Genomic DNA, 16,134 nt, shown 5'->3' with positions numbered 1-16,134 from the left:
AACAAAGTAAGATGAATTTTTAATACAGTGAATTAATTAGGCACATAATGAGAAATAGAATATATAATATTTCTAATTCAGATAAATCGCAAAATATCCCAGATCCTAAAAGAAATAAATATCATTCATCATAGACACACCTTAAATTATGTTTATTGGAAAATATTAATGGCAACAGATATAACAGAAACGTTAGATGAATTCTATTGCTGATTTAGTTTCACGAAATTACATTTCATTTTGACCCTCATCTGTAACTTTCTGCAGAGTTAATCTTAGGACATTACTCATTTTTGAAGGTGTTAATGTACCATAAAGGATTTGTATTATCGTTAGACATACTATCTATGCCAGGTGTTACATGTTCTCTGCATCTGCCCTGAAGTTCATTTAACAGCGTATAAATCTTTATGACCATATGATGTGTTTCTGTGATCACTTGCATCCTTAAAAAGATTCTGAAACATATGAGATTAAGTTATTTTTAAACTTTTTTACATAACACAGCACCTATGGATTAATTTTAATACTTTTGATTTACATAATATTTAATTTCATAGTTTGAACAACTTTCAGTGTATACGTATATACATATATATGTGATTATATGTTAACATGCAATATGATATAGTGACTTGGGATCTAATCTCTGTATTTAAAGACACTTTACATTTGGGTAGGAGGGAGGGGAGGGTGGGTGATGGGCATTGAGGAGGGCACCTGTTGGGATGAGCACTGGGTATTGTATGGAAACCAATTTGACAATAAATTTCATATTAAAAAAAATTTAAAAGAATAAAAACACTTTACATTTCCCAGACTTAGTGCCCTAATCTACAAATCATTGTATGTGAGCTAGATGATTTATAAGCATAGCATTTTTTTGAATTTTTTTGTTCTATGATCAATACTAAATTGCAGGGTCACATAAAATGATGTATATTTTAGGGGCGCCTGGGTGGCGTAGTCGGTTAAGCGTCCGACTTCAGCCAGGTCACGATCTCGCTGTCCGTGAGTTCGAGCCCCGCGTCAGGCTCTGGGCTGATGGCTCGGAGCCTGGAGCCTGTTTCCGATTCTGTGTCTCCCTCTCTCTGCACCTCCCCCTTTCATGCTCTGTCTCTCTCTGTCCCAAAAATAAATAAAAAACGTTGAAAAAAAAAATGATGTATATTTTATTTCATGTATTCAATACATTCTTTAGCCAATCACAAGTACACTGTATGAAAATATATTTATTTTATTTTCATTTATTTTGCATTTCATATTTTATAACAAATATACCTAACCATACATCTTTTTGTGCCAGTTGTGTAGAATTTATATTAACTAGCTTAAGAAATAGAGTCAAAGGACATTTTTATATAATTTGATCATTCAGGTATCTGAGGAATAGACTCAGGAAAATATTTAATTAAAACTTTTTTTGTAAATAAAATTATTTGAAAAATATAGGCTAACATCTATATCTAAAAATATAAAACAATTTGACAAATCCTGTTTTATTTTTTAATAAATCCTATTTTAAAATAAAAGGCAGATACTGAATTTTAGTCCTTATAATTTATTAGTCAGCAATCTTTTAAAATCTGTTTCATAACCCATTATAAGAGTTAAGAAGTTTTCTCATATTATAGAAACTTCTGTAGATGTCTGGCATGCTTACTGAAAAAACGCATTTCTGAGCACCACAGCAAACCCACTGAATCAGAATTATCAAGGGCATTTGACTATTTTCTCCCTTATCTCCCTTCCCTTTCCCTTTTTCTTTCCCTCCCCCTCTCTTCCTCTCTTCTCTCTGTTTATTCTTTCCTTTTTTCCTTTTTCTTTCTTTCTATGAAATATCCCTGTAGTTCTTACCAACAGCAATATTAAGGAAAACTTCAGATTTAACATTGGAATATTTAGAGTTTAGATAACATCTAGCTTTATGATACATTTAATTAGTTTGAAAAGTTATATGCATCATTAGTCCACAGCCCATAACCTTTAAATTTTTTTTTGTCCTTTATAGGGCTCTCAAAAGTTTTCTATCTTTATCCTATATGTGTGTGTGTGTGTGTGTGTGTGTGTGTGTGTGTATACACACACACACACATATATATATATATATATATATATATATATATATATATATATATTAGTTTATTTGTTTCAAGAGAGACAGAGACAGCACAAGTGAAGGGGGAGGCAGAGAGAGAGAATCCCAAGCCAACTCTGCACTGTCAGCACAGAGCCCGACATGGGGCTCGAGTCGGGAAACCAGGAGATCATGACCTGAGCTGAAACCAAGAGTCCGACCCCTAACCAACTGAGCCACCCAGGCACCTCAATTTTTTTCTTATATGATTATAATAGACTTGTTATAAAACTATAATCAACTTTTCTATAAGCAAAGCAGATATTCAGCAATGTGTTAGTCACTGACTCTTCTTTTCTGTCAGATTTTTAAAATTACAAGTAAGAAGCAAAGACTCAATATGGCAATATATTGTTTTAGCAGATATCTGGATAAAATTGATAGGCAGTTTCTGTCCTTACTTTTTAGTTGCTTTTTTTTTAACAGTATCACAAGGAGAAAATAGGGCATAATATCTCATAAAATATTTTAGGAAAGCTACATTTCAGTATAGATTTAAACTAGTATGAGTGTCGGGGCGCCTGGGTGGCGCAGTCGGTTAAGCGTCCGACTTCAGCCAGGTCACGATCTCCCGGTCCGTGAGTTCGAGCCCTGCGTCAGGCTCTGGGCTGATGGCTCGGAGCCTGGAGCCTGTTTCCGATTCTGTGTCTCCCTCTCTCTCTGCCCCTCCCCCGTTCATGCTCTGTTTCTCTCTGTCCCAAAAATAAATTAAAAACGTTGAAAAAAAAATTTAAACTAGTATGAGTGAGTAGCATGAGTTTCTAGTGTTTTATTTATGTTTATTCATTTAATTCCTGCAATAACTCTATGAGGTAGGTAGAAACTTATGTCTGTTTTTACAGATGGGGAAAGTGGGGCATAGAGACATTAAGAAACTTATTAAAGGCTGTGGCCCAGGCAGTGGAGCTCCAGGGTCTATGTGCATAATCAGTACACTCTATAGACTTTGAGTGTTTTAGCAATGACCACAATCACATATATTATAGTTTAAAAGATAAATTTGCAATGTTGAATGTTCTTCAGTCTAAATTTCTGTTTTTCCTTTTCTCCAGATATTTTTCTAATTATTTCCAGTAATTTACTTTTTTCATTAAGAAAGAAGTATATATTACTAATATCTCTAGGTTTTCTTATGATATAAGGAAAACAATTGGAATAAAATTATAGATGTAAAATGATTACTGTTAAGTGCTCACTCTAAATGAGCAAAACATTTGGCAAGTTATCACGGGTTTTGTTATCAATTGTTATGTGACTCTAGACCATTTACAGTGATGAGAAAGGAGATTTTAAGTTACTTCATCTTCTTGTAATCTTTCATCTCTAAATTAGTTCTTCTGAGTCCCTCTGTTTTTTAACTCTTTGGCATTACTCTGTTTTGTCATCTGATGTAATAAGACCCAGATTAATAACTATGCAGTTAGTGTTATCTTCTAATTAACTACAAAAATCTAATATATATCCTTAGATACAGTAAGATTTTTCTTCAGATAGTGAGACAGATAGTGATAGGAGATGCGTATGTGTGAGTGTGTGTGTATACATATATATATTGATGTCATTGGCTGATAGATTTGTTATCACACTTAATTGCAAGTACACTTATTTATCTATAACCAGATACAGAGAATTTCTTAAAAACATAGCATGGATTTTTTAAGCATCAATTATTACTGGATGGAGGATATTGTCCCCAATAAGAGGCTTTCAGTGTTTTCATATAATTTAAAAAATTACAAGTTTCAAAAAGGTTAATTTTTATCAAATTTTATAAAATTCCATAATAGAATAAGTAGACTTAAGTCCAAAAGAACAGAGTGATAGTTGTATTCATCATATCATAGCTATTCTAAAATAATGGAATGAGGAATATTGGTTAATTATATCCAATCTACTCGTTATATTTCATTTTTAACAACTTGTTTTCAAAGTGAAGCATCAGGGGCACAGTGGTAAACAACACTATCAAGACACTGATCCCATGTAGATCATTATTCAGTCTCTGGAGACTAGTAGTAAATAAAAAGATAACTCAAATTTTAATAAATGCTTGTAGAAATTAATTAAGTGATGAAACTTCAAAGGAATGATGATGCTATTTTATATAAAGCAATCTGGAAGCCTCTTTGAGAAAGTGTAATATGACCTGAGACCTGATAGATGAGAATGTTTCAGCTGTCAAAGCAAGAGTCCTAATTTGAGGGTGGTGCATTATGATAAAGGTAAAGAAGAGAGACCAACTGATATGGCTGGAGCAAAGAAAGGAAAAGTAAGGGGTTGAATAAATTGGAGATTTAGTCAAGACTAAGGTTATATTATTTCTGATCGCAAGGGGTGACTTCGGCGTATATGTAGGGAAAATTCTGTGACTTCTCCAGGTGCTATTGGAATAATAGGCTTCTGTGGTTGTTGTTCCAGAAGAGATATTCACATATGCATTGTTTATCTTTTTCTTTTTGGAATGAGAATCTGTTTGATTGTGGTTTTATTTACTGAGATGAAAATGCTGGGAGAACAACAAGCCAGAAGGAGTTAGATGAGTGGTGAGAAAAACAAAAGCTCTGTTTTGACACATTTTATTTATTTATTTATTTATTTACTTACTTACTTACTTACATTTGTTTTGTTTTGTCTTGGTACATTTTAAGTTTGGGAGGTCTATTAGATATCTAACTTGAAATAAATATTAAAATATCAGTTGTGGAACTTAGTGAAGAGTTGGTAGATATAGATTTAGATTTTTAAAAACATCGTAAATCTATTTTTAGCTAAAACCATATAATTGTATAACCAAGCTCATGAAGAGAATGTAGAGAGAATAGATTGGGCCCCAAATCAGGCTGGAAGATGGGAGAGAAGCCAATGTGAGGATGAAGGGAGCAGTGAGTAAGGTAAGAGAAACACCAGGAACCTATGTCATCAGTGTGGTGTCAGGGATCATGGGTGATTGTATGTCTCATGTAAACTCTTCCACTCCTAGATCTGTAGTTAATTTGGAAATACATTTCCCACAGATGCTAATTATCTTCTAATCTTAATGAATTTTACATGCCAATAGCAAAATGCTAAGGTTTTTAAAAGGTGTAGTTCTCGATTCTACTTTATTTCTTAGTTTTCTTGACTCATGCCTCTCTGTCAATCTAATGTTTTCTGCATTGAAGGTATCAGGAAAAATAGTTGTAAAGTCTTCATCCTTAATCTATTTATCCTTAAGTCGTTTGATCATTTTGTTCAGAGCTTTTGTTAATCCCTTTTGTACCTATTTGGGATCTAGGAGCAGTAGTTTTGTCCAGTTCTATAAGTCTCCTGTCTGTCTTCTTTTTAACTATTGAGTCTGCCGATTATTTCTTAAGCCCATCTTTTTCTTGTAATATCTTGCTCAGCATATTCAGTAGCAACCAGAACATATTTTTAACCTTCTGTTTTCTAACATTTTCCCTTAAAGCTTCTGACTGAGGAAACAATATTCTTTCCTACTTAGAACAACAGCAGTATTAATAATTTTGTCACTACCTGATACAGATAATCATCTCATCAACATTCAGGAATAATTTTGTCACAGATGTCCTCTCAGATTCCAGGCCAGATATTATTGTTTTGAGAGTTGCACCCTTCTTTTGGTACTGATTTCTGTATCACTTTTCCTCCTATTTTACATGACAGAACTGGTTATAAGACTTTAACCCAAATTCATGGAGTCTGGGGAATTTAGAAAGTGGATGGGAATTTTCTGAGCACTAACAGTATTGTCCACGTTACATTATAATGATTTCTCTTTTAATTTCTTCCCTTTTCCTTCCTAACTTCTTTCCTTTTTTCTTCCTTTTGGTAGAAAAGAAGAAAGAGCAGGACAGAAGACAGAATCAGGTCTGCATAAGAATGAAAGACTGGGTTCCCAAGAAAATGTGTTTAAGTTGGGGTTACTTATAGGAAGTTGTGGAAAAGCGACAGAATGTATGCTCAGACTTGAAAGATGAACATTTTATTTTCTCAGGATAGAAAGATTGGATAGACTAATGATTTCCAAAACTGGCTCATCAAAATCTCAAGTTTCTTTTTTTACAAGTGTAAACACCAGTTTTCATCTTAGACCCATGAAATGAGACTTGCCAAATATAGTACTCTGCATTTTATGTTTGCTGAAAATATAGTATCTCCATTTTATGCATCTTTCTATATTGTGAAAAGAATGTTCTACTTCCTCTGGTTCACAAACTGTTCTTTTCATAATATAGGGAGCTCAAATCAATTCTTAATATTAAAAAAATCACCAGTTTGATCACCACAATAGAATTCTAAACTCCATGAATCTGTGTCATGATCTTTAATTGCTTTGCTTCATATTGTGACATTTTTAGGGTTCCAAGTAATTTTTCAGTACCAGGAAAGGTCTACAAGGCTCATTACAGAAATCTGACTCATACTTTGTGATTACTAAGATTAGTAATTCTAAGCTGGCACATAGATAATTTGGAGAAAATCAGTTTAAATAAATGTTTTTGTGATGCTTTAATTTGACTACATTAGCATCATATTACTAACATAACTTACATAAGTTTCTTCAAAATTGAAAGTATCTGTTTTAGAAGTTAGATCTCAGTTTCAGGCAGGGTATCAGCATGAAACAGATGGCACAGTCAAATTAGAATACTTCAGGGAGTTTTTAATAAAGAGAATATTTATGAAAGTGTGAACGGAGTATAGCATATCAGAAAGGATGGTATGATTCTAAGGAGCTAATAATGGCAAAGCTAAGACCACTTCTAGGACTAAAAGAAGGAAGGTAGGGAGCAATTACCGAAAGGAAAGGAAAGAAAAGGATGATAGCTTGGGAGGCACAGCCACCTCCATTCAACCTACCCTACTCCAGAAGGAGGGTAACCCTGTAGGGAAGGAGCCAGAGTAAGAAATGCCCTCACTTCACTGTCCTACTTCTGGCTGACTGCCTTCCAGGGATCTCATTGACTGACATACACCAGTAGCTAGAAAATAAGAAACGCAACAGATAATGTGATTTTTCTGCAAATGTTCTTTTCCCATATGTTGTATCAAGTTAAATCGGATGTTGGGCCCAACCTATGAGTAAGGTCATTGTTGAATTAATCTGCATGGACTGCCATAACAAAATGCCACAGGCTTCGTAAAACGATGGAAATTTAATTTCTTGTTTCACGTTGCTGGAGGCTAGAAGTCCAATATAAGGTGTGTCAGCAGGGCTGGTTTCCAGTGAAGAGACTCTCAGCTTGCAGACTGCTGCCGTTTCACTGTGTGCTCACATGGTCTTTCCTTTGTGTGCAAATGCGCAGATTTCTGGTCTCTCTTCCTCTTCTTATAAAGACACCAGTCCTATTGGATTAGGACCCCACTCTATAACCTCATTTAATTTTCATTATCTCCATAAAGGCCCTGTCTCCAAATATAGCCACATTGGGGGTTAGGGCATCAGCATATTAATTTTGGGGCAATATAGTTCAGTCCATAACATAGGGGATATTCTTAAGATGAGTCTATTTTATTAGTTCAAAATCATGACTACTTCAGCCCGTAAAGCCAGTTAATAATGGTAATTAGTCTATTTTTGTAGGCATAAATTTTGAAATATGTGATAAGGAGTAAGTTTTAAAGTTACATATCAATCTTCTAATATATCTATTGTTCTTTCTGTTTTACATATTGATAAAGTACATTTTTTTATGAAGGAGTTAAGGAGTTATAAATAAAAAGTTTTTTTTCTTTAAGGATGCCTTTCAATTTTAGGAACTTCGTAAATTACATAGCTGAAATTCCAAAACTGATTCTTAGAGTGATTTCTATCCCTCTTTTGAGAGAGTAACAGTTTGAGTACTAGTGGGATCTAGTGGGATCTAGTATCAAATCTAGTGGGATCCTAGATCCCACTATCCCTAGATCCTACTATTGTAAGTAGTAGTACTTACAAAAGTAAGTGATCACTTTTGAGGCAAGCAATGAGAAGTTTTTTAATCCTTATTATTTGACAAAATTATTTTAATTTCTTATAGCATTATGAGTTGTGCATTCTTATTAAAATTCCAGCTAGTAATATGCCCACCTCTGTTGGGTATTTATTTAAAATATCAAGAACTCAAAAGCTAATTTTCTTTGGGTTTGCTTTAACTGTTAAGTCCATTTATCACTTTTTTTTTCTAAAGGCCATGATGATCTGTGAATCTACATTGCCCAACAAGAGTGATTTCAATTGTTAAAATTATCACCAAGATTCTAAAGGTGTTCAGTAAAGGAAAGGTATTTTTTTCTATCCATATCAATACATTTTACTTTTTTATTATTTTTTTAAGTTTATTTATTTATTTTGAGGGAGGGAGAGCACAGTGGGGGAGGAACAGAGAGAGCGGAGAGAGAGAATCCCAAACAGCTTCTGCACTATCAGTGCAGAGCCTGATGTGGGGCTCAAGCTCACGAACCAAGAGATCATGACCTAAGCTGAAATCAAGAGTTGGACACTTGACTAATTGACCAGGTACCCCCCCCCCATATCAATACATTTTTTTTCTTAGATATGGTCCCTAAAGAATAAGTGACAAAAGAAAAAATTATATAAATTGGACTTCATCAACACTAAAAACTGTTGTGCTTCAAAGGACACCATCAAGTGAAAAGATAATTCATAGAATAAGACAAAATGTTTGCAGATCATGTATTTGACTACTTGTATCCAGAAGTAGCAAAAAAATCTCTTACAACTACTAAAAGAAAGATGAATAGCCTAATTAAAATTGGTTAAATGATTTGAATAGACATTTCTTCAAAAATACATACTAAGTACCATGAAAAGATACTCTAATTCAGTAGCCATCTGAGAAATCAATATCATTTCACACTCTCTAGGATGACTGTCACAAAAAAAACCAGATAATAACAAATAATGGTCAGGATGTGGAGAAATTAGAACACCCCTATATTGCTTATGAAGATATTAAATGGTGCAGTTCTTTGAAAAACAGCCTGGCTGTTCATCAAAATGTTAAACATAAAGTTTCCATATGACTAATCAATTCAGCTTCTAGGTATAGAGCCAATAGAAAGTATATGTCCAAACAAAAACTTGTAAATGAAAGTTATTAGCATTATTCATACCAGCCAAAAAGTATAAAGAGCCCACATGTCTATCAAATAATAATGCATAAGCAAATGTGGTATATCCATACAATGGAATATTATTCAGCAATAAAAAAATGAAGTACTGAAGTACTGGAATCCAGTCACAAAAGACTACATAGTGTATGATTCCATTTATATAAAATGGCCAGAATATGCATATCCAAAGTGACAGCAAATGCAGTTGTGGTTGCTGGCAGCTAGGGTTAGGGAAATGGGAAATGACTGCCAACAGGTATGGGATTCTTCTAGGAAGATGTATATTTTCTAAAATTAGATAGTTGTGATGGCTACACACCTCCTGTGAGTGTACTAAAAACTTATTTCTACACTTCAGATGGGTGAATTTATGGCATGTGAATGTTATCTCAATAAAGCTGTTTAAAATCATGACAATTTAAGTGTGTAAACATCTCACCTGTTGCTGTTTTTTTTTTCTCTGATGTTCTTATTAAACTGCTGAAAACTAAATTCTGTTTTAGAGAGATTCCAATAGTGTACACATTGATTAGAATAAGAGCTTATTCAAGAACATAATTAAAATCACCGTATCTTAAAAACTTTATAAAATCATGTAACTTGAATAGGCCAGTCTGTGGAGGTGATATAAGTGGAGACATTTGCTGAGTTCTCTCCTGTTCAGTCTCTTGTTGATATATCAGGTTCTAAATATAATTATGTTGGATTTGTAGGAACTACACTAAGTATTTGAAGCTCATATCATTTCTTTTAAAAAAACGTACATAGTGTTGAAACGTGTGGTGTCTGGGTGCAATCCAAACATCATCACAACTTTCTAAGTTTACAAGATAATGCCCAGTTTATCTCCCAAATGGTTTTATAAAGTTGTATTTCCAAAAACAGATTTAAAGAATTCCCGTTTTACTAGACCACCACCAATGTTGAGTAGTAGCATGCTTGGGCAACAATTTTTCAGCCTACCTGAAAAATCAGAGTTAACAGCTATAAAACATCCTCTCCCCAGTAATGTCTGGAATATGGGAAGCACTATTCTTTGTAAGTCAACTAGTTGTTATTAGACTTTGTCTTACTTTTAGTAGTAGTAGTATTTTTAGTAGTCTAATAGTACTTTTAGTATTACTGTTACTAGTAATAGAACTAGTAAGGATGATTCTCTTGTATGATTCAACAAATTAACATTGATTGCAATTTAATAACATAATAGCATTTGAATATAGACAATTCACCACCATGAGTCGATCGCCATATTTAAGAGTGAAGTCACCAAAAGCACATTATGTAAAACAATAGTCTAGGGAAAAGGTGACTTTTAAAAGCATACACTTTGAGATACCTGGATGGCTCAGTCAGTTAAGCATCCAACTCTTGATTTTAGTTCAGGTTATGATCTCACAGTTGGTGGGATCAGACCCCATGTTGGGCTCTACGCTGACAGCATGGAGCCCGCTTGGGATTCATTCATTCATTCATTCTCTCTCTCTCTCTCTCTCTCTCTCTCTCTCTCTCCCCCTTTCTCTGCCCCTCCCCCACTCACATTTTCTCTGTCTCTCAAATAACCTTTTAAAAAATATAAAAGCATACACTACAAGGGAACCAGCAACAAGAAGGAAAAAGACTTTTTGGAGAGTAGCTTGCCCCTGTCCCAACCGTAAAGAATGTGGTGGAGAGGTAGCAATCTTGGAAAAGAGAAGCAACACATTTTTCCTATGCCAGGATGTGGTAAAGTCCATGGGAATACCTCACATCTGAGAGCTTATCTGCATTGGCATTCTGGGGAGCACCCTTTTGTTTGTAACTGGATGTTCAGTGGTAAAAGATTTACTTGAATTATTTACTTGAATTATAGAAGCACAGAAGAACATGTACAGGTAAGAAGAAATTTGTCCAGAATGTTTAAAACACTTTATGAGAAGTGACCACCTTGCCAAACATATTAAAACACACCAGAATAAAAACAAGGTATTCACTCTAGCAGTACAGTCCTGGCATCTGTGGAAGCTGCATGAGATGATGCTTTGATTACTGCCGGAGGACACACTTATCCTTGTGAATATTCAACAAAGTTCTGTTTCAGATATAGGAACCACTAATACATCCACCACTAGCAATCAAGATACCCTTACCAACACTGAAAATACCTTTATAGCTTGTCACAGTCTGGAAATGAGATAGTGGAGTAAATATTACACAAAGACTTACTCATTGTGGTTATTTTTATACAGTGGTGAGAATATTGTTCTTAAGTTTTTAGATATCCTTTTATTAATGTGCAAAAATTTTTGGATTGACAGTAACTTGGTTATTTATACATGACACTGAAATGCCTTACTTTGTATGATATTCCATAGCATATTAAAAATGGTAAAATTGCATGGGTTTTGTAGGTACTTTTGGAATCTAGAAGAAATGAAATTTTGCCAAGTTATATAAAGAGAAAATTGAATATAACAATGTGAATGGTAGTCTAACTAAATGCATCAATGCTGTGGTTTAGAATAGAAATGAGAACATGTTGGAGGCTCCTGAGTGGCTCAGTCAGTTAAGTATCAGCCTTTGGCTCAGGTCATAAGCTCATGTTCATGAGTTTAAGCCCCATGTCAGGCTCTGTGCTGACAGCTCAGAGCCTGGACCCTGCTTTGCATTCTGTGCCTCCCTTTCTTTGTCCCTTGCCCACCCCACCCCCTCAAAAAAAAGTAAATAAATATTAAAAAAATTAGAACATGTTGATATTTATCTGTTGTAGGATTTAAAAAAAAAATGTTGTGGGGGTCAAATAAATCATGTTATGATAAAAAAAATTTTTTGTAATTTTCTTGATGACTGTAATTTCTAAGTGTAACTGACAAATCAAATTTCCAAGCGAATGTTACATAGTGTATGCACACTTTACTTAGTTTATCAGTTTGTCATTTTGAAGCTAATTATTTTAATTACTTTTAAGCATTACTCTTGTAAGACTTTGAAAACTACCTTTTAACTTGGAACTCTAAGGATAGTCACCTTTCAAATCCTGTTGATAAGCCACATTTAATATTTAATTTACCAAAATAATGTCTTGTTAATACTCTTTCAATAACGAAGTTGAGCATATAACCAATGTTTAAAAAAAAAAGTTTAAAATGTATAGGTTGAGGTATTTGGGTGGTAAGAAAATGTTACAATGAATTATCCCTTTTCTTGAATATGGGAAGACCAAAAAAATAAGGTATGTTGTGTCTTAACAGTGATTTTTTTATCCAGTCTTGTTTGGAAAAACCATATGCCTGCCACAGCCTTAAAAGCCATCATGTAAATTACCAGTAAAGTATAACATATTCAAACATAACAAAATCACTTCCATAGTGGTGATACTCTAACAATATGGATATTCGTCATAGAAAACTAGAGGTTTATGATTTTTTTAAGTATTTTTTTGTCTAGGTAGTCAGTGTACTTAAATATCAACTATTTTCCTTTTTCACTTCTTCCCTTAAAATTTATATGTATCCAGTACATTTAATTGTATCTTTTTTTATTATGCTAAATTTTCCTTGTATTTTTTTAATTACCTTTTATATTTTCAATTATTAAAAAGTATACAAAATAAACTTTCATTGGTGCTCTTGTAAGAGTTATACAGTTTTCCTAAATGTATCCCTATAACTGCAGCAGTTCACCTATTTCAAAAATTTGGAATTCTGTTCATTTGTTATCCTTAAGAGCACCTCAAATTTAAAAGCTACCTTATTGTACGTTTAAAGTGTATTATAACAGTGTGGTAGTTAATGAAATACTACTTTTTCTTTTGAAAATAAACATGTAATATATATATATATATACACACACACAAATATATGTATATATATACATATGCATATATGTATGTATATATATAAGCTTTAAAAAATATAAATAAAAGCATACACTTTAGCAAGTTTGTGGGAAATTGTTCTAATATGAGCTGGGTGATGTCTTCTACTATGCTACTCATCATTCACTAACCATTCCCAGGTTGGCAAACAAACAAACAAAAAATAGAAATCAACGTGTAACTTTCCAACAGATTAAAATTTTCAAACACCAACTATTAACATGCCAAATTTTAATAAGCTTAGTGGTACACAAGGCTTAAAGATTTATAAGTGCTTTCAAATCAAACTTGTAGAAAATACAATATAACCTTCAAATAACCCTGGCTTGATGTGATAGTGGAGTGGAATAAAATTTCTTCAGTTGTTTGTTGGAAGGAAACCATAATGAGAACATTTCATAAGTGGATTAGAAAAATTTCCTATTGAATATATTACTAGTGTATCATGAGCAATCTTCACATGCATCTATCAATCAAAAACTGCCATTAATCAAGAATCAATAAATGTTTCCTTCTTGGGGCATAACTTAGTTTACTTAGGCACTTGGAATTATTGAAAACAAACCAAATTATAATTGCTCAATTATAAAAATTGTTAATGTTTTAAAAATTACAAAAATATTTTCCTAAGATGATTTAAGAAAAATAGCTACAACTTAGTGCAAATTCCCCCCTTAAAATCAAAGCCTTCACTGAACAATAAAATGTCAAATACCCGCTTTCCATTCAGCATTCTCTATCTCCTTCCCCACTGAATTTTTTTTTCACAGTACTTGTTATATCTGATATACTATATATTTTGTTTATATGCATATTGTCTTTTTACTCTCACAAAATATGAAATTCTTGAGGGAAGGGATTTCATTCACTGCTAAATCCTTTGCACTTGTAATATGCATACACTTAGTAAAACTTTTTGGAAAGAAGAAAAGAAAGAAGAAGGAAAAGAAGGGAAAATATATATATAAACATATTTAGGGTGTAACTTTCAGGTTGATGTACTTATATGTATTTAATTCAGGCATAATGTACTATTGTATCTTTACTAATTCCCATTCCTCTTCTTTTCTACAATTAGCAATGAGAATTTTAAAAACATCTTCAATCTACACATGTAAGCACATTTTAAGATATGCATGCAATCATGTATACATTTAAAAATTACACATCTGATATATCCTCATAAGACTTACATTTTTTACTCCACTTTTTGTTTCATACAAAACTGCCTTTGTTTTTGTGTTCTTTGTTTTTGACACACATAAAACTACTTCATTTATTTTATTCCTAAATTTGAGTAAAATTACATGAATATATCATACTGATTTATTCATTTCCCTGCTGATGACTATTTAGGTTAGTTCCAAGTTTGCTGTGAGAAAAAAAAATTAATGCTGAAGTGTACTTCTTTGAACACTCCCTAGTGTAAACAAACAAGAATTTCTCATATATGCATAAATATTCACTGATTCAAGAGTGTGTATCTTTTACTTTACAAGTTTACAAGACAGTACCAATTAATCTCCCAAATGGTTATACAAAATAACATTTCCAAAAATAGATTATCATAGTTCCCATTTTACAACACCACCACCAACATTGAGCATTAGAATGCTTTAATATTTTTTCTTCCAATCTGATAATTGTGACATGTTTTAATTTTAGTTTCCTGATGACCAGTGCATCTGAGCACTGTTTTCACGTGCTTTACCCATTTTTATCTATTTCTGGGTGAATTCCCATTTATCAGCTTTGTCCAGTTTTATTGGAACATTTTTATTCTTATCACTTCAAAAGGACTGTCTTATACATTGTGGACACATATTTCTTTTCTGCTTATGGCAATATATTATGCCTATTAAATGGGATTTATTTGTTAAATGTAGTAAAATTCACCTATTTTATGATTTGTGCTACTTATGCTTTTTAAAGACCTTTTCTATACCAATTCTTAAAGATATGTCTTAATTTTCTCAATATTTGACTATTAAATTCCTCCATACTCTGAGGAATTTAATAGTTCTATTAAATATGTTAAAACTTTTAACATATTTAATATGTCGGTACAGACAATCCCTGACTTAACAATGGTCTGACTTAGGATTTTCTGACTTTATGATGGTTCAGAAGCGATGCACATTCAGTAGAAACCATACTTCAAATTTTGAATTGTGATGTTCTCCTGAGCTAGTGATATCTTGTGTGATAATGTCTCATGATGCTGGGTAGCCAGTCACAACTCCCAGTCACCCACAGGATCACCTGCGTTAACAACCAACACATTTACAGCCAACCTTTACCTATATAGCCATTCTCATTTTTACTTTCAGTATAGTATTCCAGAAATTACATGAAATATTCAACACTTTATTTTTTTAATGTGAAATTTATTGTCAAATTGGTTTCCATACAACACCCAGTGCTCATCCCTAAAGGTGCCCTCCTCAATACCCATCACCCACCCTCCCCTTCCTCCCACCCCCCATCAACCCTCAGTTTGTTCTCAGTTTTTACAAGTCTCTTATATTTTGGCTCCCTCCCTCTCTAACTTTTTTTTTCCTTCCCCTCCCCCATGGTCTTCCATTAAGTCTCTCAGGATCCACATAAGAGTGAACACATATGGTATCTGTCTTTCTCTGTATGGCTTATTTCACTTAGCATCACACTCTCCAGTTCCATCCATGTTGCTACAAAGGGCCATATTTCATTCTTTCTCATTGCCATGTAGTATTCCATTGTGTATATAAACCACAATTTCTTTATCCATTCATCAGTTGATGGACATTTAGGCTCTTTCCATAATTTGGCTATTTATAGCAGCACTGTCAACAACACTTTATTTTAAAATATGCTTTGTGGGGGTGCCTGGATGGCTCAGTCAGTTAAGTGTCCAACATATGGTTTTGGGTCAGGTCATGATCTCATGGTTTGTGAGTTCAAGCCCCATATTGGGCTCCATACTGACAGTACAGAGCCTGCTTAACATTCTCTCTCTCTCTCTCTCCCTCTCTCTCTTTCTCACTCTCTC

At 33.4% G+C, this 16,134-nt stretch overlaps 1 long non-coding RNA gene across 1 annotated transcript in view; it reads left to right on the top strand.

Annotated features, from left to right (window-relative positions):
* LOC131484783 (uncharacterized) overlaps positions 1–14,224 on the top strand; it is a 275,064-nt gene extending 260,840 nt beyond the window's left edge. Inside the window, exon 4 of the long non-coding RNA XR_009248445.1 lies at positions 14,185–14,224. This is a non-coding gene — a long non-coding RNA (uncharacterized LOC131484783). The remainder of the gene's footprint in view (positions 1–14,184) is intronic.
* The last annotated feature ends 1,910 nt before the right edge of the window (positions 14,225–16,134 follow it).

This window comes from Neofelis nebulosa, chromosome 1 (genome assembly GCF_028018385.1).
Source record: "Neofelis nebulosa isolate mNeoNeb1 chromosome 1, mNeoNeb1.pri, whole genome shotgun sequence".
Taxonomy (NCBI): domain Eukaryota; kingdom Metazoa; phylum Chordata; class Mammalia; order Carnivora; family Felidae; genus Neofelis; species Neofelis nebulosa.
The sequence above is the reverse complement of the archived record's forward strand: the minus strand, read 5'-3'. Positions and strand labels throughout refer to the sequence as shown.